This window comes from Polypterus senegalus, chromosome 13 (genome assembly GCF_016835505.1).
Source record: "Polypterus senegalus isolate Bchr_013 chromosome 13, ASM1683550v1, whole genome shotgun sequence".
Classification (NCBI taxonomy): domain Eukaryota; kingdom Metazoa; phylum Chordata; class Cladistia; order Polypteriformes; family Polypteridae; genus Polypterus; species Polypterus senegalus.
In genome coordinates, this window is record NC_053166.1 from 53,092,065 (window position 1) to 53,116,903 (window position 24,839).

Here is a 24,839-nt window from a genome sequence, read left to right on the forward strand (position 1 = left end):
ATATACGACTTCGTTATTACTCTTATAATAGTCGCGAGAGAAGCTGTGTGCCAAGTTATAGCTAACCAGCTAAATGCCGTTAAGCACATTACATTTTTAATGTGCATATTACGTAACTAAAGTGATATTATTTGAAAATTCTACAATAATAATGAAATTTGAAAGTCTTTTTTCTTAATTGCGTAGTAACTAATAATTTTCAAATGACATGCTTAAAGCATTGTATGCATTTTGTTCTCAGCAGCAGCTAGAATTTTCTGAAGCGCACTAAGTTAGATAGAAGAGCATACTTCAGAATGGTAACTGTACAACTTTTTTTAAAATGTGATAACTATATAGTTTGTTTGTAAAAAAATATATATATATACATAATGATTTTAGAAATCTTACAAAAAGTACAGTAGTCACCTCACGCGTGCACTGTTTGACCTGAATCAGAATGAATGGTAGCAATAATAGACATAGAAATTAATACAATTGAAAAAGGACAGCTGTATTTTGATGCTACAGCATACAGCATGATACGCTTTTAACATTAAATTTACTTAATCAAGCATCAGCCTGACTGTTTACCCACGATTACATGCAGTCGTGATATTTGGGCTGCCTAAAGAACATTACCTAGTATACTGAGAAACCTTGGCAAAGAATAAAGAAATTATACATTGTTTCACCTATTAAGAACTTTTCAAAAAAGGCCTCCTTGATGGCACTAATGTGATAATTACCAGAAAGCACCACAAAAAAACATCTTTGGCCCAAGGCATGCCTGCCACCCTCCTGACGCATTGGCAGCGCTGTACAGAAATGCAGCAAATGCGGAGAAGCGCAAACTGATGCAAGCATTTGCACAGAGATACTGTATTGATGAAAGTGATGTTGCTTTTTGCAGATATTAGGTCTCAAAGATCTGTCCACTCCATTAACGATTTTGATACTAGTTGTGTAAAAGCATACAATCCGAGCTCCCACTTCCACTGGAATATTTAAAGAATGTAAATGCCAAAGCTGAACCCAAATAATCGTTAAAAGAAATAGACTTTCTGTGTATAATAATCAGAACCATACGAATACAATTAATCAGTATATATTTACCATCCCATTATTGCAGTTTTTATAATGAAGTTTTAATTTTACTGGCAGATCAGTTAAAAAAAATATATGTTTTAATATCTCACTAGTGAAAAGACTACGAGAACAATATGGACTATTATAAGAGCTTCTCTCGCCTTGTTTACAGCGGACCGCTCGTGCGGCTCAAGGTTTACTTTTTGTTCAGATGTCGAAAAGACCGTCAATCTCCTTTTTTATGTTTTGTTTATCGTCAATTAATTAAGATGACATTTACAAAAATAGAGTGATCTGTAATAAGAGTCGTTTACGTTTTTAAGCTATGCTACAACTATATCTTCTTCTTAAAGTCACAGGCACTCAATGTGGAGATGATACTCTCCTTTTTCTAGCTCTGATTTTATTATTCTCTACGGTCGAGCTGCATAAATATATCACAAACCTGTGCATAGTCGTGGATTGCCCAGATTATCTTGAGTTAGAAACTTTTTGTGTTCTGGAACTGACGGCGCTTCGAGTGGAAGACTAGGCATATTCGAGAAATACTGTATAATATTCCTAGGTATCATTTGTCCCTTTTGTGTTCATCGTAATGTATCTATATCAATAAAATATTTTGTAAGAAACAAGAGAGAATAAAGGAGAAAACAGAAGTAACATGTTGTTCAAGTCCATTTTATTCATCTTAGCAAATTAATTATTACAATTGTTTAAAGTGGTATAAAGAGAGTACTAACACGCCAAGAAATTAAAGAACATGTTTCAATGACTGCAAAGATAAGAAGCTGAATGAAGCAAAAACGTGAATCCAAATTGGCACTCCAGGAAGTGTGTTTGACACTCCTGCAGTTAATGTCCTTTTCTGAAAGGTGACTGGACCCAATAGTAAAATCTTCTGTGAGGTTACATATTACATGTAATATCTCCTTTGACAACTTATAGTTTGAAAAAATACACATTATTTTTCTTTCATAGAAGAGCAATACCCATTCTTGGTCTTGGGCGGAAGCACTGGCTGCAGAATTTTGCTCCATGAGGTTTAATAATTTGTTGTCTGTCCTTGTAATATGATACTTCAAACTACCTCTCTTACTGAAATCTGAAAAGTTCAGAAGTAATGACAGTGTGATTTTTACTTTCAAGAAGCAGCTTATTGCTGCCTTGTCTTTCAGTGTCACCCCAGTTTTGAATTTTTATTGCCTTATTTACACACACTTTTTTAAAAAGAAAAGTTACAATTCTTTATTGTTGATCTTTCATTAATCAACAAGCAATTAATGATGTGGAAAAAATAACATGGTAACTACCAGCTAACCAGCCAACTTGGTGCTTTTTTCCTTAGATTTGGTTTCATCCCTAAATAACTCTTTTAATAAATATGAATTAAAAATGTTCATAGATTGACAGAATATAATTCCATCCAGTCCACAAACATTTCTCTTTTTTCCCCAATAAATGAAAAACATACCCTGGTGGGAATTTCTGACACTGCTGAATGATAACTAGAAAGAAAGTTTGATTGCATAACATGTTTGATTAGCTATTATGTTTGATTAACAACCATATTTGTCACAAATAAGTGGTTGAAGTCGTGTAGTCTGACTAAATCTCTTTTCTCTTGTGTTGCCATTTGGAGATGTCATTTAGAAATACAGCATTAGCTTACGTTTTGTTGTAGATGACACTCTGCTGTACTGATCTTCTAAACCATACCTGTATAATGCTTCTTCAAGTACAATATTAGCTAAAAGACTTATTATTGTGAAACAGTGGATGAATGATAATCGCATGTCTTAGAAATGTTTAGTGAGTGGTAACTGTGTGAATAGTAAAGACATCCGGAATACTGTAAGCTCAAAAGATATGAATTTTCTTTTGGTCGAATCCACCCAAAACGCAGGTGTTATCTTTGACAAAAATTGATGTCTTAGAAATCATATTTCTAAGAATAAACTCAATTAATTAAATAAATCACTTAATCTGCAATTAAGTTTACAGTTGTTCTTAAAATCCTCCTTCTGCCAAATAAAATAATAAAATGTTTAGCCTTCATTACCTTATAAAACTTTAGTACCTAAACTCCAGAGCATTGTAATCTAAAGACGCAGGCCCCCTTAATATTCCAAGGGTACATGTTTCAGAGGGAGAACCTTCTGCTATTGGTTAATGAAAGCCTGAAATAACCTACCTGCAAAAATTAGTAAAGATTAATCAATTTCCAGGTTTAAACTAAAAATAAAGTCCCATTATTCTAGCAAAGCATACTGTGGGTTGAGCTGCCACAGTGGCTGTTGTTTTATGTTCTCCTACAGTATATTGATTTTAATTAATTGCAGTTATTGTGATTTACCATTACTAGCTTTTCCATTTTCTTTCACTTCTCAATGTCTGTGTTGGAACTTGGTCTGTCCTTGAGTGGATGCATCATTACTGATGATGGGATTATTTTTAAATGTCTTTTGCTCAAATTAAATTGTCATGTTTTTCCTACAAAACGATCCTTTTCAAAATGCAGCTGATTTAAGACATTAGAAACCTGGACATAAAACAATTTTTATATGTATCACATGATGTTTTCGCCTTTTGTCTCAACATTTTGTTTTGATTTTATTTTGCTTTTCTTGTATTTGTAGGATAATTGTAATTGTTCTGTAGTGCTCTGAGCTGTTAAGTGGAAGTATACCTAAGAAGAACTAGCAGGGATGGGGGGATTCCAGCTAAATTTCAGAACAAAACCTATGTTTCCATGTACCAAAGGGGAATCAGCACAGAATTTGTTGGAGATTGGTTTAATGGTGTGGCTCAGCATACCGGACAAACACAAGCTGGGGTCACAGAGGGACCTGAACAGAAGACAGGCTTGGGCAGTTGAAATTTACCAGTACTGCCTGGGTTGAGGGACATAACTATATTTCAGAACAAAACATACCACACAGTCTTCTCCTGTACCAATGGGGACAATATGAAAAATCCAACAGTGTGGATATGCTGAACAGACAAACCCACACAAACACAGATTCAGCTTTAAACATTAGGTCAATTATTTTATTGAAATGAATTCCAAAATACACACAATGATACATACAGATATCTGTATAAAATCAACAGGAAGAGGCAGATTCATGGGGCAAACACCTCAACAAATGCAGAGGGCACAAAGCTTGAAGACTGATGCACACGTAAGCTTCATAGGTTTAGGATGCCAGCCAATATGAGTATTTTGATCATATCATCATTTTTAATGCGTATATTCCAACTCCAAGCTGTATTAACTTGAATGCTTATTGGATTTAAGCACGTCAGGTGATGTGTATTTGTGTAATGAGGGAGGGTGTGGCCTAAGGAGATCAACACCCTATATCAAGGTGTGCAGAATTATTAGGCAGCTAGTTTTCCTCTGGCAAAATGGGCCAAAAAAGAGATTTAACTGACTCTGAAAAGTCAAAAATTGTAAAAAGTCTTTCAGAGGGATGCAGCACTTTTGGAATTGCTAAGATATTGGTGTGTGATCACAGAACCATCAAACATTTTGTTGCAAATAGTCAACAGGGTCGCAAGAAACGTGTTGAGAACAAAAGACGCAAATTAGCTGCCAAAGATTTGAGAAGAATCAAACGTGAAGCTACCAGGAACCCATTATCCTCCAGTACTTTCATATTCCAGAGCTGCAACCTACCTGGAGTGCCCAGAAGTACAAGGTGTTCAGTGCTCAAAGACATGGCCAAGGTAAGGAGGGCTGAAACCCAACCACCACTGAACAAGAAACATAAGTTGAAACGTCAAAACTGGGCCAAGAAATATCTGAAGACAGATTTTTTTCAAAGGTTTTATGGACCGATGAGATGAGAGTGACTCTTGATGGACCAGATGGATGGACCTGTGGATCAGTAATGGGCACAGAGCTCCACTCCAACGTGGAGGTGGGGTACTGGTATGAGCTGGTATTTTTAAAGATGAGCTAGTTGGACCTTTTGCATTGAAGATGAACTCAAAATCAACTCCCAAACCTACTGCCAGTGTTTCGAAGACACTTTCTTCAAACAGTGATACAGGAAAAAGACCATGATTTTTATGCAGGCCAATGCTCCATCACTTGCATCGGAGTTCTCCACTGCGTGGCCAGCCAGTAAAGGCCTTAAAGATGAAGGAATAATGACATGGCCCCCCTTCCTCATCTGACCTAAACCCTATCGAGAACTTGTGGGCACTTCTTAAACACTAGATTTACGGGGGAGAAAAACAATACACCTCTCTGAAGAGTGTCTGGGAGGCTGTAGTCACTGCTCCACAAAAAGCTGATCGTCAACAGATCAAGAAACTGACAGACTACATGAATGGAAAGGCTTATGACTGTTATTGGAAAGAAGGGTGGCTATATTGGTCATTGATTGATTGATTTATTTTTTTTGAAATGTCAGAGATGTTTATTTGTAAATTTTGAGGTGTTTGTTTATTATTCTCACTATAACAGATGAAAATAAACAAGTGAGATGGGAAAATTTTCATTTTTCCTTTAGTTGCATAATAAATCTGCACACTAATAGTTGCCTAATAATTGTGTGCACATATGTATTCCCCTGATGATGTTCACACTCACATTTCCGTTGTGAAACATTCAGGTTTCAGGTTTATTAACATTTTGGATTGACTGATAGCACTGTGTTTGTTCCATATTAAAATTAATCCTCAAAAATACAACTTGCCTAATAATTGTGCACACAGTGTATGGGGCCAAGGGTTGGTGGTACATGATGGATGTGGTTGACAGCAAGTGGGGCATGGAAGAAGGAGAGTGGAAAGAGGAGGGGTATGAGTATATCTAAGACTGAAACCTGGTAGCTCTTAATTAACTTCTTTGTCAGTCCTTCCATTCTCTTTCAGAACAAATAATCAATTAAAATCAGTGCAACTTCTTTTACGATGATCTTAGTATGTAAGATGGTATTATCATTTCTGCTTTCATTGTATTTTATCACTAGAACGCATCACTGAAGAGAGTTTTTTTCCATTGGACCTCCCCAACATAATGCACATATCATTGTACTATTTTCAAAATTAGGCTCTAGGAGAATACATATAAAACGGTGTTGCATCAATATACATTTAATAAGGATGTGTGTGCAACTACAATATAAATAATTTTGGTTCTAAAATGGTACTTTAATTGGTTGTGTGGTTCTTTGTAGAACCACTACTTGATAAATAACCATTTCATTCTAGCAAGAGTTGTTTGCATATGAAATTGGTGCTTTGAGCTTTCCTGATTTTCTAATATGTGAACAAAGTATAAATCTTTAACGTATAGTGAGCTAGCAGGATATTGAGTCATTGTATGCAGCAACAGCCTTTTAAAATTATGAGGCCTTTGGTACTTCACAAATTTGTTATATTTATGAAACCTGTTTGGCATCTAAATAAATACATTTTACTTCTGAAACTTTCATGTCAATGGTTCTTTTGGGAACCCCTATGACATTGTTTTAAAGAGTGTATTTGCCAATGTGAACATCGAAAAATAATCTCAGCGACACATTAGTCATGTTTGAAATATGGGACAAATAAACAATTTTAAGAATAAATTGAGATTCATAAATAGGCCACTACCGTAGAAACTATAGAACATCTCATCACTGCAATTACACTTGATGTTAGACTGTAAGACTATTACGATCAATGAAATAATTATTGCTTCTGAGCCCACTTATCAACTGATTTATAAAAATGTTTGACATAATATGTCTGTTTGAAAAAAGTAAATATTGATCTTTCATGAATGAAGTTGAGTGAAAATTATTTTTAGAACAGTTACTGCAATAGTGGAAATGTTACCAGTAGGCTGCTCCCACTGTTGAACACTTTCTTAATTTTACTTAATAGCCAATTGTCTGTTTTATGTTTCTTTCTTTATTCGATAAAAAAAAAAAACTCAAACAGTTCTATCAGACTTGAACTTAAACATAGTAAAAAGTCATATTTGGAATTAACTCCTGCTTCTTAAAAGATATAATATAAGCTATTATTAATTTCTGAGAATCAGAGGGAAAAGATATACATTACATTTCTATGCAGAGCATGGATACATAATCTGAGACTATGGACTGTCCTCAGATACATAAACTGGATGGAAGAAAAAATTAAAGGTAATTGTGGCCCTCCAGAATCAAGTTGGAAAGTTTGAGGCTCAGATATGACTTGCACTCTCAACCCCTTGGAAGTAATGGAGACAGACAGAATGTAAACAAAACTCAGTGCCATTATGAACAATGCTGCACATCATCTCTGACATACCAACACCGAGGACTTTCAGACAAAAAATCATTCAACAGAAGTTTGACAAGAAAGGCTACTGGGGCTCCTTCCACCAATGTGCCTGAATATTGCCTTCCTGTGAGTTTCATGTTTTAAACCTTCTTTCTTTTGTGTCATTGTGGTGTGTGTTCAGACTATAGTTTGTGTATATATATGTAAATAATATGCTGAATATGCAGAATTGCGACTGTGACTGTGAAGTGAGACGTTTTCTTTCGTTTCAGTTTTCTTTCATTTTAGTTATTGTCGTGTGTTGTTAGACAAATAGTATATATATATATATATATATTAAAAAGTTAAATTTTCTTGGTGACAAATAAAGTTCTATGTGTCTAAAATGTATTTTGTAGTTTCTTTTTTTAAACAGCCATTTGACTAGGTTAACTACTTTGCGGTCTGAAAGACTTTGCTCGTTTCTAATCATTGCAATCGTGCAAATATAAATTTTCGACAAGAATTTTTGATCCTTTGTGCCGATTACGCTTGAACAATCGCAAAGGCGCGTTCTTCTGAGAGCGCTTGAAGTAAATGCAGCGCGTGCATGTGCGAGTTCTCCCGCGCGCATACGCGCACTCGCGAACACAAACTCTCTTTTACTTGGCGACCCGGGAGCCGACGATCCTCACAGCTGCGGGGCATTGTAAAAACGACGGGTTCTGATTGGCTGTGAGTACACCACGTGTAAGGGGAGTCACGCGCCTTCCAGGAACCCGTCAGGAAGAAGATAAACAAAACAAACCCGAAAGGGAGACAGCGTGGAGTCCATGGAAATGGGAAATTTGAGTCGGGAAAACGAGACATTTCAGGATCACGTATATGTGGACAGGCTCACGGGGGAGTGTTAAGGTGAGCGAAGCGGCTCTCCGAGGCTCCTTGTTTTAAACTTGTCGCGGGCTATTTTGTGTACACTGCACAATTTAGAAACAACATCCAGCCAGAGTGTGCCGAGAAATAGAGTGAAGGCCATCGGCATACAATAAATTGGATTTCTATCCAAATTGAAGACAGAGCAGGTACCTTGTTTGTACAGTTGGGCGCGTACGTCAATTGATGTGGCCGTGTCCTTATGCAGATGTCACGCTTGGGGTCGCGAAGTATGTTACAGCCAGAAGAGGCGGCACCCCTTGAACAGTCGCTCCTTTTGGCAAAACTTGTGCGCCGCACTTGAAACAGGTGAAGGAGCGCCTTCCTGAAGCTGCACCTTAATTAGGAGATGAGCTGCCAGCCTGCCGTGCATTTGCAGCAGCGCCATGTCTCATGGAAACAAGCGTGTTTCAACCCCCCAATTTTTCGTCTGTTTTAAGATGGTCTGTGTGCACTACTTGCTTTTCCGAGGAATAAAAAGTTGCTGTAAGTTATAAAATTGGTATTGGTAAAAGAAGTTATTTGCCCATTACCCCTCATGAAGGTACACGCCCCCCTGAAATCATAACAAGGACTGTATTTAGCACGTGACTGCGTTTGGTCCTCACATTCTTATTTGGTGGAGCCAAAGGTGTAGCATGTTGCAGTGCAGACAGATGACAGTGGAAAGATCTAGCAAAACATCAGCCTGGAGTTAATCTCGTTTATAAAAATGTTTAGAAAACACACATCGTGTGGCTTTAAGTAATTCTTAGTCCTTTGTCTTAAGCTTGTTTGAATACAGTTTTGATATAGTTATAAGGTATTAAACGAATTCTGGCATTAAGGTAGACTGAGAGGCCTTTTTAAGAATGTTTATACTTTGCCAAAGCCCAGCCTGAAAACGAGTAAGGTGGGCAGAGTCGACTGGGCACTGATTGACGTATAGCCTGAACCAATTAGACACAAGTAAAGAATTGACGAGTAAAATGGAGAGAGCCAGTGAGACAAGCCAGTCCAGTAGGAGGCGGGAATTCGAGGCTTTCTGACGTCATGACCGATGTTTGTGTTTTGTTTTTGTAGGAGGCCATGTTGAGGCGAGGGAGGGGTGCGAGTTAGTAGGTCATGGCAGTGCGTGGGTTTGTTAATAACACTCCCGTTATTTTATTGGTGCTTGAAAATGAAAAATAGAGAATATTCGCCGAGGGGCGAAGATGAACAGACAGGGTACGATGGAAGTTAATGTTAACTGTTATCCTTTCTTTTATTAATATATAAGTTCCACTGGGGTGGGGGCGAGTTACTGTGCTCACAGTACTGACAGCGGCGAGCAGTGTGCAAAAAGCACGTCTTGGTTATCACAAGAAGGGACCAAGGCCTAAAATAATAAATAGCCATTTATTTATAAGTGGTATGTGTGGCAGCGGGGTGTACGGTAGTTTTGTGGGTAAATGTTAGTTATTTCCGTTGGCTAAACGTGTAACGGTTAACTCTGTAGGCAAATGAAAAATGAAGGTAGTGTGTCGATTGCTTGCCTTGAGTTAAATAATGATGTGTTTAGATGAGGAATGTTGTAGGTCAGTACAAAAATGTTTTCTGCAAGCTTTAGGGATTGTAAAAAGAGAACTGAAGGTTATTGCAGTAAATCGATGGTGGTGTAAGAAGGAACTGTAGGATGATCACCTCGTGTGTCTTTTTATCGAATTGAAATGATCATAAATTTTCCTAAAGATGCTTTATTTTTTACAGCTCCCAACCACTGATTATATTGTTTTTTGAAAACTAAATAAGCAGAATGGTTTTGTGGCTCTACATTTTTACTGTTAAACCACGTATATTTTGGCATTTACTGTATTCTTTAAATTCACTAGACGTGAAATCATACCCGGGCTATACAGTTTTAATCTTTAGTTTATTATTAATTCCAAAAGCTGCGTTTATATATAATGCAGATTTAATGGTACTCAACAATGGTGAACAATCAGTTCATTATTAACTGTTAATGAATGAAAAAATCTGGAAGACATTTGTTGAAATGCTGAGTCATGTGAGTCAGCATTGTGTGTTCTGCTCATTAACAGTACTGAGTAATAATTCAGAGCTTCATTACTTTTATCCATCCTCAACTATTGATTTTTTAAGGCAATTCATATCCATTTATACACTGAATGCAGTGCTGTTTTGTGGCATATGTTCATCATATTCATATCTTTAAAAAAATATGGCATGTCCGTGTTTTTGAATGTATTCTTAGTTTAAAGTAGCAGAAACCCATGAAGCATTGTTTAAGTTTTTAGTGGACCACTTGCTAAACTGTTTTCTGACAAGATACCATAGGCTTAGGTTTATTCGGCATAATAATGTTCAAAACTGGCCTGTAAATACACTGTACTTTACTGTAATACATTTGAATCACATTTACCAGATTTTTCAGTTTTTTGGCCTTTGTTTTTTCTTTTATTTGATTCCAAAATATATAAATATACAAACAGTGTTACCAAGTAGCAAAGGAATTAATTTGAGCAACTATATGGGCACAATCTGTTCCACTCTTCAACTGTGTGGCTCTGAGCACGTCACTTGAAAAAAATACTGCGCAATCGGAGCATTTGTGGATTTCTTTCTTAAAGTGAAATTACACAATAGGACCCTAAAGCTGTTGTCTGGAGTCCTATAGTGTACTTCATCTTCGGAAATACATTAATTTGTATTTTAAAGTTATTTTCTTATAGTGGTGGGTTACACCTGTTAGCACCTAGAGACGTGTGCTATTAAGTGAACCTGTAATTATAAGGGAAAAAAGTTTCCCCGGCAGATAATAGAAGAAATGATAAAGAAAAGTCTTAAAGCCTAACCATAAAAGGTTAACTTTGAGTGTATCCATATCACCTAAAAAAAAAGTTGTGACCCTACCATTTTTAAAGAAGGCAGGCTTCCCTCTTCACATCATTCCTTCTTTTAATGCTGCAATTACTTCCTTCCAGAGTCTTCATTACTTAATAAAAGTAGTAGTTGATAGTGATTAAAAAATTTAGGCTAAACATACTCGCTGTTGACATTTACATTATTCTAAGCATTTACATAATCAAGCTCTTACTTTATACCATTGGTGTATCTGACCATACAATTTAAAAAAACATTCAGCTGTGTTGCTTGCATCCATTAAGAGCTACAACAGACTGAACACTGGTGAAGTTAACCAGAACTGGCAGGACAGCAAAAGGAAACTTTATAGCCAGTTCCTAAGTAAATCTCTGGGTAACCGGCCATAGCTAGTCACTGGAAAATGTAAAATAGGGCCTACCAAGGATGAATGTCTTTGCTTTCAAGATTACTAGTTATCACTACAATAATTTTAAAACTTAATGGTTTTTTTTGTGTTACTGACACATGCTTCAACAATTATCAGTCTTGGAGTCCTCAAGGCATTTTGTTTTCATCATCCAAAAATTAAACTAATAAAATCCATCCATTTAATTTGCTTATCTGAGTTGGTTTGGGTATTAACTTTGTTAGCCACAGAAGCAAATCGGTTACCCCTAATGCATCACAGCTCTTTTCTAAGTGCTATAAACCTCCGCTCCAAAGTATTGGGCTTACAGAAAGGGAATTGCTAAAAAGTGGACAGATTAACTGTTTTTGGTTTTTTTTCATAGTCTGAATATGAAACCATTTTATCTGAAAGGCAATATGATGCTAAACAGCTACAGTCACATTTTATTTTCTGATTATTCAAGATTTTCTACTCTAGATCTCTGCCAATTGGCTCTGTAATACAGCACCCTTTACACAGGCTATTATTTACATGAAAGGTTCATACATGCCATGCAGTATAATCAGAAAAAAATGCAACCTTTGCCTTGGAGAAAATGGTGCCAAGAATCTGTGATTAAATTATTTTAAACTTTGAATTGTTCTTATGAACATATTGAAATATGGAAGTCGTGTTTTTTGAAGCCACATTTGCCCTTTCGAAGTGGATGTATTTGTTAAGGCTTTCATTTTACTTTTTTTCTGGTGTCTCTTGGACAATTGTAAGCTGCTGAATAAGGCATGTTTTCGTTAAAGTTTTAGTTCAGAAATACTCCATGTATACTTCAATGTTTGAAAACCGAAACGGCTATTAGTTTAATACCTGCTGATTTCTGTCTTGGAAAGCAGCTTTGTTGATTTTTTTGTCTCTGTTTAATAGTAACTAACCCTACTACTTGTTGTGATAAATAAAGCTTTACTGTGCTAATTAATGATATAATAGTTGGCAAGTGTACAATATTGCTGTGTCATATTTCCTTAAAAGGAGAAGCTTGTGAATTCTGAAAAATGAACATTGACAAAAAAAAAATAAAATGTATAAATGCTTATTCAAATAATGAAATAAAGAATGTTTTTTGTGATTATTGGTTATTTCTTTATTTATACCTAATAGTCATGTGTTGTGCTGTTAATTGTATTTAGAGTTCCTTCATTTTCAGGGGTGTTGAACTCCGGTCCTGGAGGGCTGAAATGATTTCAGGTTTTCATTCTAACCACCTTCTTAATTAGTGACCGATTTTGCTGCTAATTAACTTTTGCCTTAGTTTTAATTAACTCCGCTCAGACCACTTGGTACTTTCTTTTACCTTAATTAGCAGCCAAACAATAATGTGACACAAAACAAACACGTGACCAGCTAACCGCATTATCTGAACATAAAGAAGGTTGATCTCTCAGGTCAATAATCAGGAACAGAAAATCAACAGTCTGCTGTGGCAGAATGAGAGCAGCAGCAAGCTATGGAATTAAACAACAGGTTTAAGTAATGGCCAGAATTGGCTTCTCATTAAGGAACTGGTTGGAGTGAAGTTGGTTGGAGTTTGAAGCCCCAATTTAGCTGGTCATCTGTTGGCTTATTTCACGTCTCGTTTCTGCTTGGCTGCCATTTAATGAAGATTAGAATCACTTGAAAGGACTGAATCCTTTAAAACTTGGCTATTAAAATGAAGGGAAAAGGAGTTAATTAGCAGTGAAAACTGGTGAACTGTTAGAATGAAAAGGTGCAGCCACTGCGCACCTCCAGGCCTGGAGTTCGACACGCGTGATTTATACTGTTTTATTTTTTCCTTCCTCCATTGGTTTTGTCAAACCTGCCCAACCCCCTGATGCAGAGCCTATCCTGGCAGACGTGGGCACAAAGCAAGAACCATCCTGAATGGCACATCAGCCTATAGCAGGGCACAGTCACACTCATGAACATTGGACCCAATTAGTGTCACCAATTAACCTAGTACCAGTGTGTTTAGAATGAGTTTGGAAAATCCACTCAGGCATTGGAAGCATATGCAAAAACAAAACATGAAGAAAGTGGTCTACTATGTGAACCACATTTCTGAAGATTGTTAATGCGTTTTTGAGTGTGTATAATCTGTTTTCACTGTGTATTTGGTTGGAAATTTTAGCTTTTAAAATAGTATATCAATGAGAGCCTGAGATAAAACACAGTAATGTTTTACATTTACTGTTTATTGTGCAAGATTATCAAAATAAGGGCTTTACTAAGAATTCTTCTATACTTAACAAATAATTAGGGGTCTGTTGTTTGCATATTTTGGTTAACGATCGGGTCTTATTTAAGCTATCTCTTGATGCTATAAATATAGCTAACTTTTTTCTTAAAGTCAAAGCAAAGAAGTTGGCACACATATTCTACAATAACTCCATAACCTGACATGATCAACAGAATTTCCTGGAAACCTATAGGGAAAAAAAGTTGCTGGTTCAGTCAAAAAATAGTTTTAAAGCCACTTGTGAGCTCTAGGTCTGTACTGAATCACAGTCAGAATTATGTTGTCCAAAGGAACAAAGTATAATATTCCTAGAAGTAACTGTCATGCCAGGACTATTTTAAGAGCAAAGCAAAAACATTTCCTTAAAGTTAGAAAGAACCTTAGAATACCTTCTAGACATTCGGCAACCTCAGACCTGGTATCTGCTAAGGTAAGTGCTTTCAATTCCACTATTAGAAAGATACTGGGAAAATAAGTGATCCATGACAGTGTAGCAAGGTGGAAACTATTGCTCAGTTACATGGTTCTAGAGTTATCCAAATTAATACACACAATACACACTGCATTCCAGTGTAATAATTTACATGTGTCCATCTTTTTACTTCTGTATTGTAGGAACTGGCTCCCTCAATAGGACATGGGCAACCTGCTGTCACATAAGGAGCCATGAATATTTATGGACATTAAAACTTTTAGTGGAGAATATCAGACCATTGGCCCATGGCACAAAATCAATTTTTCACCTGTTTGGTTGAAGGAAACTGATTGTAGTTTTGTAATTGCTTAGTGAGTGTGACTTCAAAATCTATATGTGTTACCAGTGTGACTTCAAAATCTATATGTGTTACCGGTTTGGTGATGTCCGCTTCTTGAAGTGGGTCAGAATTTCTTTCCTTTGTCATGGGAGACTAAGAAGTCATTTTTGGAAAATGTTTGTCAATGATTACTTTCAAAAGTATTTTAACCAAAGGTTTTTTTTCACATGGAGATCTAGATGTTGCAAATTTTTAGTTAATAGGTCAATAAATAAAATTTAGTGCAATATTTTCACTCATATTCAGTTGTAGGTAAAGTTCTTGTAGCAATGTTATTTAAAGAATAGGCAAGTGCTTTTTTGTTATTCTTTTTTATATGCGGTATGCTTACATATTATATACTAGACCACCTTTTGGTCCTGTTTACTGCCTAGTGCCTTTTGCTGACATAAATTAATATTATTGCTTGTTATGCTGAATTGGATGAATAGTATTGTATATAATTTGTTTCTGCAGTGCCTTGCAAAGTATTCAGACCTTTAAAATTATTTAAATGTGGCAAGATTACAACTAATGCTTACACATGATGTACTACATCATATACTATTCTGTTTTTGTACTGCAACCTCATTTGCTAATGAAGGAGGAATATTTTTTTATTAGCCATTATTTTAATCAAAGTCAAAACTTTCTCACCAGTATATTCTCACATCACATTCATTAATAGTTGGATAAAACTCCATTTGACGCATTAAACACATTGATTCATTTGGAGTAAGTTTCTGCCTGCCTTGAACACCAAGTTGCATTGATTTTTTTTTCCTCTTTTCTGTTGTCAGTTTTGCTCCAGCTCAGAGAAATTTGTAGGAAAAAACTAGTGGAAGGCCATTTTCAAATAGTGGCTACTTTTGGGATGATGTCAGGACTTTGGCTGGGCTGTTTGGGATCAATCATCATTGTACCCAACTCCAGTGTTGTTTTACCCCATTGTCTTAGGTCATTGCTCTATTGAAAGGCACATTTTCTCACAGGCTTCAGTTGTATAGCAGATTGGAAAACTATGTCTTACTTTATACCTGACAAGCTGCCCTGTTTCTGCTGCTAGTAAGCATTTGTAAGTAAAATTTGACTCAATTTTTTTCAATTTAGGGATTGTCTTTCTCAGTGTTAGGATTATATTACACTTGACACTGTGAATTGTGGCTAGAACACTCAATGGGTCCTATCTGAGTAAAATATTTTTATTGCAAATTTGGTTTTTGGGATAATTATTTTTAGACAATATTTTCTTTATTGTCTACAGTTCAGTGCAGTAGGGGTCAGGTGAGCATTTTATTTACCCTTAATATATTAGTTTATCACAAGGTAAATTCTCTCGCATCTCACTTTCTTGTTTGGATGTTGACATTTGATGGATGGATGTTTTGCAGATATAGTTTGGGCCTTATGTAGAAACTTCAATTTCTTGGTTGTTGGACCAACGGTCAGGGGCCAGTGACAAAGCACTTTCTTTCACAAGTGATAAGTATGAGCTACCACAGCACAGAGGTTTAAATATATAATTTTTGCAAGTAGCATGTTTCCACTTTTAACTATAACATATCTGCTTGAAAATACATAATTTTGTGTTTAAAATTCTGATATTAAAAATGTGGGTTTGCAATAAAATAAGGAATGAGAATGATGCGTAATTTTCATTTGTATTCCAGCAAAATGTGAAAACTTTAAAAATGTCTTAATAAATGTGTTTGTCAGGCACTGTGTATGTGTGTGTATATATGTATGTGTGTGTGTGTGTGTGTGTGTATATATATATATATATATATATATATATACAAACCGGATTCAAAAAGTTGGGACACTAAACAAATTGTGAATAAAAACTGAATGCAATGATGTGGAGATGGCAAATGTCAATATTTTATTTGTAATAGAAGCGTAGATGACAGATCAAACGTTTAATCCGAGTAAATGTATCATTTTAAAGGAAAAATATGTTGATTCAAAATTTCACGGTGTCAACAAATCCCAAAAAAGTTGGGACAAGTAGCAATAAGAGGCTGGAAAAAGTAAATTTGAGCATAACGAAGAGCTGGAAGACCAATAAACACTAATTAGGTCAATTGGCAACATGATTGGGTATAAAAGAGCTTCTCAGAGTGGCAGTGTCTCTCAGAAGCCAAGATGGGTAGAGGATCACCAATTCCCACAATGTTGCAGAAAGATAGTGGAGCAATATCAGAAAGGTGTTACCCAGCGAAAAATTGCAAAGACTTTGCATCTATCATCATCAACTGTGCATAACATCATCCGAAGATTCAGAGAATCTGGAACAATCTCTGTGCGTAAGGGTCAAGGCCGTAAAACCATACTGGATGCCCGTGATCTCCGGGCCCTTAAACGACACTGCACCACAAACAGGAATGCTACTGTAAAGGAAATCACAGAATGGGCTCAGGAATACTTCCAGAAACCATTGTCAGTGAACACAATCCACCGTGCCATCCGCCGTTGCCAGCTGAAACTCTACAGTGCAAAGAAGAAGCCATTTCTAAGCAAGATCCACAAGCTCAGGCGTTGTCACTGGGCCAGGGATCATTTAAAATGGAGTGTGGCAAAATGGAAGACTGTTCTGTGGTCAGGCGAGTCACGATTCAAGTTCTTTTGGAAATCTGGGGCGCCATGTCATCCGGACCAAAGAGGACAAGGACAACCCAAGTTGTTATCAACGCTCAGTTCAGAAGCCTGCATCTCTGATGGTATGGGGTTGCATGAGTGCGTGTGGCATGGGCAGCTTGCATGTCTGGAAAGGCACCATCAATGCAGAAAAATATATTCAGGTTCTAGAACAACATATGCTCCCATCCAGACGTCATCTCTTTCAGGGAAGACCCTGCATTTTTCAACAAGATAATGCCAGACCACATTCTGCATCAATCACAACATCATGGCTGCGAGGAGAAGGATCCGGGTACTGAAATGGCCAGTCTGCAGTCCAGATCTTTCACCTATAGAGAACATTTGGCGCATCATAAAGAGGAAGGTGCGACAAAGAAGGCCCAAGACGATTGAACAGTTAGAGGCCTGTATTAGACAAGAATGGGAGAGCATTCCTATTTCTAAACTTGAGAAACTGGTCTCCTCGGTCCCCAGACGTCTGTTGAGTGTTGTAAGAAGGGGAGATGCCACACAGTGGTGAAAATGGCCTTGTCCCAACTTTTTTGGGATTTGTTGACACCATGAAATTCTGAATCAACATATTTTTCCCTTAAAATGATACATTTTCTCAGTTTAAACTTTTGTTCTGTGATTTATGTTCTATTCTGAATAAAATATTTTGGCACCTCCACATCATTGCATTCAGTTTTTATTCACGATTTGTATAGTGTCCCAACTTTTTTGGAATCCGGTTTGTATACACATACACATATACACAGTGGGAACGGAAAGTATTCAGACCCCCTTCAATTTTTCACTCTTTGTTATATTGCAGCCATTTGCTAAAGTCATTTAAATAATTTTTTTTCCTCATTAATGTACACACAGCACCCCATATTGACAGACAAAAAAAAGAATTTTTGAAATTGTTGCAGATTTATTAAAAAAGAAAAACTGAAATATCACATGGTCCTAAGTATTCAGACCCTTTGCTTAGTATTTAGTAGAAGCACCCTTTTGAGCTAATACAGCCATGAGTCTTCTTGGGAAAGATGCAACAAGTTTTTCACACGTGGATTTGGGGATCCTCTGCCATTCCTCCTTGCAGATCCTCTCCAGTTCTGTCAGGTTGGATGGTAAACGTTGGTGGACAGCCATTTTTAGGTCTCTCCAGAAATGCTCAATTGGATTTAAGTCAGGGCTCTGGCTGGGCCATTCAAGAACAGTCACAGAGTTGTTGTGAAGCCACTCCTTCATTATTTTAGCTGTGTGCTTAGGGTCATTGTCTTGTTGGAAGGTAAACCTTCGGCCCAGTCTGAGGTCCTTAGCACTCTGGAGAAGGTTTTTGTCCAGGATATCCCTGTACTTGTCCGCATTCATCTTTCCCTCGATTGCAACCTGCCGTCCTGTCCCTGCAGCTGAAAAACACCCCCACAGCATGATGCTGCCACCGCCATGCTTCACTGTGGGGACTGTATTGGACAAGTAATGAGCAGTGCCTGATTGTCTCCACACACTGAGGAGAGGCAAGATACATAACAGCCCGCAAGGAGTTTGCTAAAAGACATCTGAAGGACTCTGAGATGGTGAGAAATAAGATTCTCTGGTCTGATGAGACCAAGATAGAACTTTTTGGCCTTAATTCTAAGAGGTATGTGTGGAGAAAACCAGGCACTGCTCATCACTTGTCCAATACAACACTTTCGGTACCCACTGTATGTATGTATGTATGTATGTATGTATGTATGTATATATATATGTATGTATATATGTATATATATATATATATATATATATATATAATGTGTGTGTTTGTATTTATTTGTCTCCTGTTTCTGTCTATGTTAATTACTGTATGTGTCAAACCAAACTCTTCCCAGAAATAGTTCTTAGGAATAGACATTAATTTTTTTATTACATAATCATCAAGTACAACGTAAGGGAGAAGGTTCATCTCATATCTAATTATGAAGGACATATTTAAAGCATTTCTTAAGATAAATTTTCACTGATGTGCTTTTGAAGATTTGATGACGAATGATTGTTTATGTAACCCAAATAACTGAAGTTGGTAGTTTTCCAAGCCATGAAATCTGTTCTCAGTGCTGTAAGCTCCAGATTGTGTAGCTTAAGATGTAGAAAACCATTTCAGTATTCTGCCTCTATGTTTAGCTTGGTTTCCCTGAACTGTCTCTTGTCTTCCCTTCACTCCCCAATTTTTGATATAGTATGTCACAAACAGTACATAGTAATGAAAGTTAAAAGCATACAGATTTCATCCATTTGATTTTCTTATCCCATTTTTGCTTTAATAATGCCTAGATAAGTTGAAGCCTAAGTAGGCAGAGGCACCATAAGGCAGTAACCAACCTTGGATATGATGACAGTTTATAATAGATGGCATCTTTAAAATATCCTGAGAAATTGTGGGTAAAGATAACCCTGGCCGTTTGCCCTGGATTGAACTACTTAATTCTGAAAATTATTTTTGTTAAACCATGTCTATGGAAAACAATGAGTGAATCTAAGCAATATGATTATTAAGAAGGCCTTATAATAAAAAAAAATTGCATTTTTCAAGGTTAGTGTTTACATTTTCAAAATCTACAATTGGTATAGGCTGTACTCTAAGTTAGACACTGAGATAGATAGATACCCAATCCATAGCTGGTTCTTGATGCTACAGGAATAAACAGTGAACTAGTTTCCCTGAATAACATTAAATAATTTATTTTTGACACTAAGGCCCTGCTTTTAAAAATTAAAAAAAGAAGTGATGTTCTCTAATGAAGACAAATATGGTCATCTTTCTGCGTTTTTAATGTTCTTATATATTTATTTTGTTTTCTTGGTTAATTTAAAGCTATTGTAAGAGTCAGTTGACTATATGGCCTTCACTTATTAGGAGAACTTTCTGTAGTCTTGTGGACTTTTGTCTGTTTTCATGTTGATTTAAATTTTTCTCTTTAAAATGGTGTAGGTTTTTCTCCGTGGAAAAGTAACAGGATCAGACAGTAACTGTTAGCAATTTGCCAAATTTTCCATTTTGTGTTGTGTGGGCAGCTTGCAATTTTCTGCTGTGGGTTTTCACTTTCTTCGGCCAGTTATAGAGTATTGAAATTTGGGGAACTGATGTTCTTGCTCATTGCCTGCTTCCCGTAGTTGACAGCCCAAAAATTGCATCCCATTGTTGCATTTGTGTCTCTGTCTCCCACTTTATTCTTCTGTGGAAGTGACTTTGGAGGAGGGTGTCCTAAGTTTACTACTCCTATCTGGTTTGATCAGTTGTGTCTTAATCATTGAAAAAGCTAAGGCTGACATAATTTGTTTCAGGAGGCTTTATAAGAATGTAGACATATTTTTATTGCTCTTAGACAATATTGATGTTACTCCTCTCTGAAGTGAGCTAAAGGGTATATCTATTCCATTGATTAAGTTTAGATAAAATGCATTTATTTTTGTCAATGCCTTGTTTTGGTCTTTTTATTTACTGGATGATACAGAATATTGCAATGAAATCCTGGAAGTAAGAATCTCTTCTTGAATTTATATACTAAGAATTACTATGCTGCAGCATACATCTGTTGTGTTATTTCAAGTTTTTGGGGGGGACTGTGGCACCATGTGTTTATGGTGCACTTCACACAATGGTCATTCAGGTTAAAACTGATGATTTGTCTGTATGAAGTTCTTTAACTTTCAGAATGCATATAACATTGAAGCACTGGTGTTTTCTTATAGCAAGGTAGATCTTGTTTGCCATTACAGGAACATGCACACCAACACACACACACAATTCAGAAATAAAATACTTCCTTTCTAAGTGCAAACCAGAGCTCTCTAAAGCACTTCCTGTTGATATGACTGAAATAGCGATTACTGTCTGCTTCTGAGAGCCTCCTAAACTTGTGTTAAAGATCCCTTTGGCATTTAACTAATCTGAAAGATGATATGCAGGAGTGTAAAGGGAGGGCAGGGCCTAGGTGAGAATGACAGTCAAGAATGCTGCTGCTTATTGTTTAGAAAATACAGACGCATGTTGTAAATGAGCAGGGACATGTATAAAACATTTTACTTTTAAAATTACTTGCAGGTTAGTCTGTTTCATGTTCTTTAGTAGGAATCATTTTGAGGTTGGGCTTGTTATCAATAATGATAAAATATGTAAAATAACATTATTAAGACTCATATTGTATGTCTTTCTCACAAGCAATAAAATGACACATTTTAGGTGCTGACTTTTTTGACACATGCTAGAGCTGTCTTTATAAACTACATAGCATATATGAATAAGTCTGCAGTTGTAATATATTGTGTCCTCTCTGTGTAAAGAAACTGCATTTCCCACAGAGTGAAAATTCATTATACAAATACTATGAAACTGTAATCTTTTTAAAAAAATGGTGATGGCATACAAGGACAGGGTGGAAGAAGCTCTGCAAAATTTCCTTACAGTTAAGTTAGTAACAGAATGGAAAAAAAGAACAATAATTCTGTTTAAATTATCTAATCTGTTCATTTTCAGTGCTTGGTTCTCAGATGTTTTGAGTGAACATGTAGTAATTTTCATCTTGCAAAATATGACAAAAGTTGATTCAGATTTTTCTTATTACATCTCTTAAATGCAGTTTTATCTAATAAGTAAAAGTGTTTGTAATCCATACAAGAGTGCTTTGTGTTGTGCATATAGATATTCTGTTGAATTCTGTTTTCTTTAAAAACTCTGTATTGATTCCTTTGCACAGCACAGTGACAAATCTTCTCATTACTGCCATATATATAAGCCATCACATAGGATCTCAAACCTACTGCATTTCAGTTAAAGTGCAAGAATACAGGTGAATTGTGTTTCGGCATAAACATTTTTAATTACTGTTTGGTGTTCAATTTCAAAATGGTTACAATATTTCTTTGTGATATTTAATAGTAGCGCTTAATCTGTGGTAACTGTCTCTCTTGTTGCTTTATTCTTTTTACTTTATATTTGCTTAAGTGTAAGATTGAGAGCTTTTGGCAACTTGACTTTATTGTATTTCAGAATCAGCTGAAGAACACAGTGTATCTCTTACCTATTGTATAAATTCTTTTAGTGATAAAATTTATTATGTCTTGACAGCTGTGATTCAGGAAGCATATGCAGTAAGTAACCTACATAGTCTGTGGATAGCAATGGAAGTTGATTGTGAATGCTTCCAAATTACACTTCAGTGGACTTCTATCAGGTTTTTCCTAGGAACAGTGGTTTCTTTCTTTCTTCTACTTAACAGGCGGACTCCTAGTTTTCTTGGTGAATATTGTTTTTAAGGCTGTTGATTATGGCATGTCTTTTGAGATTAAATTCAAAGGGTTCAACATTTACATACACAAATATTATGTGGTCCTATAAATATTTTTATTTGATGAACTTTTAAATGCTGAGTTCAATTCCATGCTGACCATTTGGCAAAATAGACAAGGTGTAGTGTTGTAGATAGTAAAATAATAAAAATTAGAAAGCTGGTAGTATAATAATGAAAAAAGAATATTCATTAATGAATGAGCTATTGCTGATTATGCTGGTTACTTGTTTAATTTATTTTTCTGTATGCTCTTCATCAGAAAATTTGTTTTAATAACATTAACAGTACATGTGAATATGTCAGGCATTCTGAAATTGTGAATCATTTACAGCAAGTTAAATCCTGCAGCTTTTATATCAGACATTTTGAATGCAAACAAAGCCAGCTGCTCTTCCTAATGCATCACCATTACTTCCTGAAAAACTAATGTTCTGTCACAAAAGCATCTGTAATAAGAATGAAACTTGTCTACAAAAATGGAGCAAAGGTTGGCAAAATCCTTTGTATGTGTGCTTCTTATTTAACTGTGAATTTGTTTTGATTATATTTATATCAAAGAAGACCAAAAAGTTCTTATTAAATTCATACATTTCTATCTGTGGGATGATTATTCTTGTTGACTGTCTAATATACAATATGTGGAAAAGCCTTCTGTGCACTTTTTAAGGTATTTTAAAATTTGGATACAAAAGTGACCAGACAGGTTTCTTCTTTATTGTTTTGCTGGTTTTAAATTGTTTGGTTTAGAATCTCTGAGCTGGGCTCCAAAAATACAATGCATATTATGTTTTCATTGGTGGTGCTATCTTCCACATGTTAAAGAATACTTCTTTTGCAATATTGACTGTGTGGAACATGCAGAGTAGGTTGGCTTGATCCTATGATTTATAAAACTTTTTGCTTGTAGCAGTGTAGAGGTTTCAATATTGCAGCACTCTTAGTTGAACTGTAAAAATGGTCTGTTTACACTTCATGCTTTATTGTTATATTTACCACTAATAGTTTCTAAAGCATGTTGCCGCTTCCAGAATGTACTGATTAGTTGTATGAAAACTAAAGTACTATTAATTTGATTATAACACAGAAACCTTTATTTTAGGTTTAGCTTCTAAAATACATTTTTGCAGTGTTGATGACCTTTAATGTATTATTAATGATGCATTTTTCATATTGTATTATGCAGTAAAAACTGGAAATATACTTATTACAAAATAGCCAATTTCTGTGAACTGATTCTGTTATAATATTTCCAGTTACAGACCTAGTTTATTACCTGACTAGTAATTGTGATTCAACCTGTGTTAGTTTGGAAGAAAGAGCTCTATTTGTCTCTGACTAGGAGACCTGTATTGAGGAACAGAAAACAAGACAGGTAATATAAAATGATAGCATGATTGAACAATACTCAGGAGGGATTGCTTAGATAAATGAGAAAAAGCCACAGTTGTAATTTTTAGTCTTAGAAAACTGGAGTATTTATTTTGATTCCGCATGTACAGTTGCATTTAAAAGTTTGTGTTTCCCAAGTCAAGTTACTTACAACACTGACCACTAAACAAACAGAAATGGAAAGTAGTTAACACAACCACAACATGCTTCAAATGTAAAGAAGACATTTCTGTACATTTTAATTGCAGATTATGTTCTTCATTTTAATGTATTATAAAAAATTAAGTTGGCATGTGCACATGTTTAGTAACTATTCAGTTTCATTTTTTAATATTTTTTAGAGCATGAAAACTCTTAAGTTTTAAACTAGGCCATGTAATGACATTTCTGGCTAAATTGTCTGGATTATGTACATTACCTGCTATGAACAAATACACTGTATGCTCCTCTGAACAGCTTGCTGATGACTTGGGAGTGAAGATTATTAACTCCTTAAAAGCAGGTGCAAGTGTAGGTAATTGCTTCTAGCTTGAAATCTACTGTATAAGAACCATCCTCAATGGAAGTTAAAGATTTTTGAAGTCTAGCAAGATCTGAGTGACTCGGGCAAATCTTTGTAAAGATAACACCCACACATCAATACAAAGGACCTGCAGAAAGATTTACTTGACACTGCAGCAGTGGCAAACAAGCCCAATGTGCAGCATTGCATTCACACAAATGATATGCATAGAAGTATGGTATGACTTCATCACAAACATTGTTGCCTGACATATGCAAAATAATACTTAGGTAATTAGGAAACCTTGCAGAATAAAGTATTGCGGACTGAGAAAAAATACACTGGAAATTTGGGTCAAGCCGCAAAATAAACATTTGGAATAAATCAGATGAAGCATTTGAAGAAAAGAACACTTCACTTTGCTAAGAAT

General features: G+C 35.9%; 1 protein-coding gene across 2 annotated transcripts in view; it reads left to right on the top strand.

Annotated features, from left to right (window-relative positions):
* The first annotated feature begins 8,101 nt into the window (after positions 1-8,101).
* The window catches only part of crebrf (creb3 regulatory factor), a 58,310-nt gene continuing 41,572 nt past the window's right edge, over positions 8,102-24,839 (top strand). The window contains exon 1 of one of the 2 annotated variants that reach the window (XM_039776514.1): positions 8,102-8,226. The gene's annotated coding sequence lies outside the window, so the exon portion shown is untranslated. The other variant, XM_039776515.1, reaches the window with a different exon arrangement.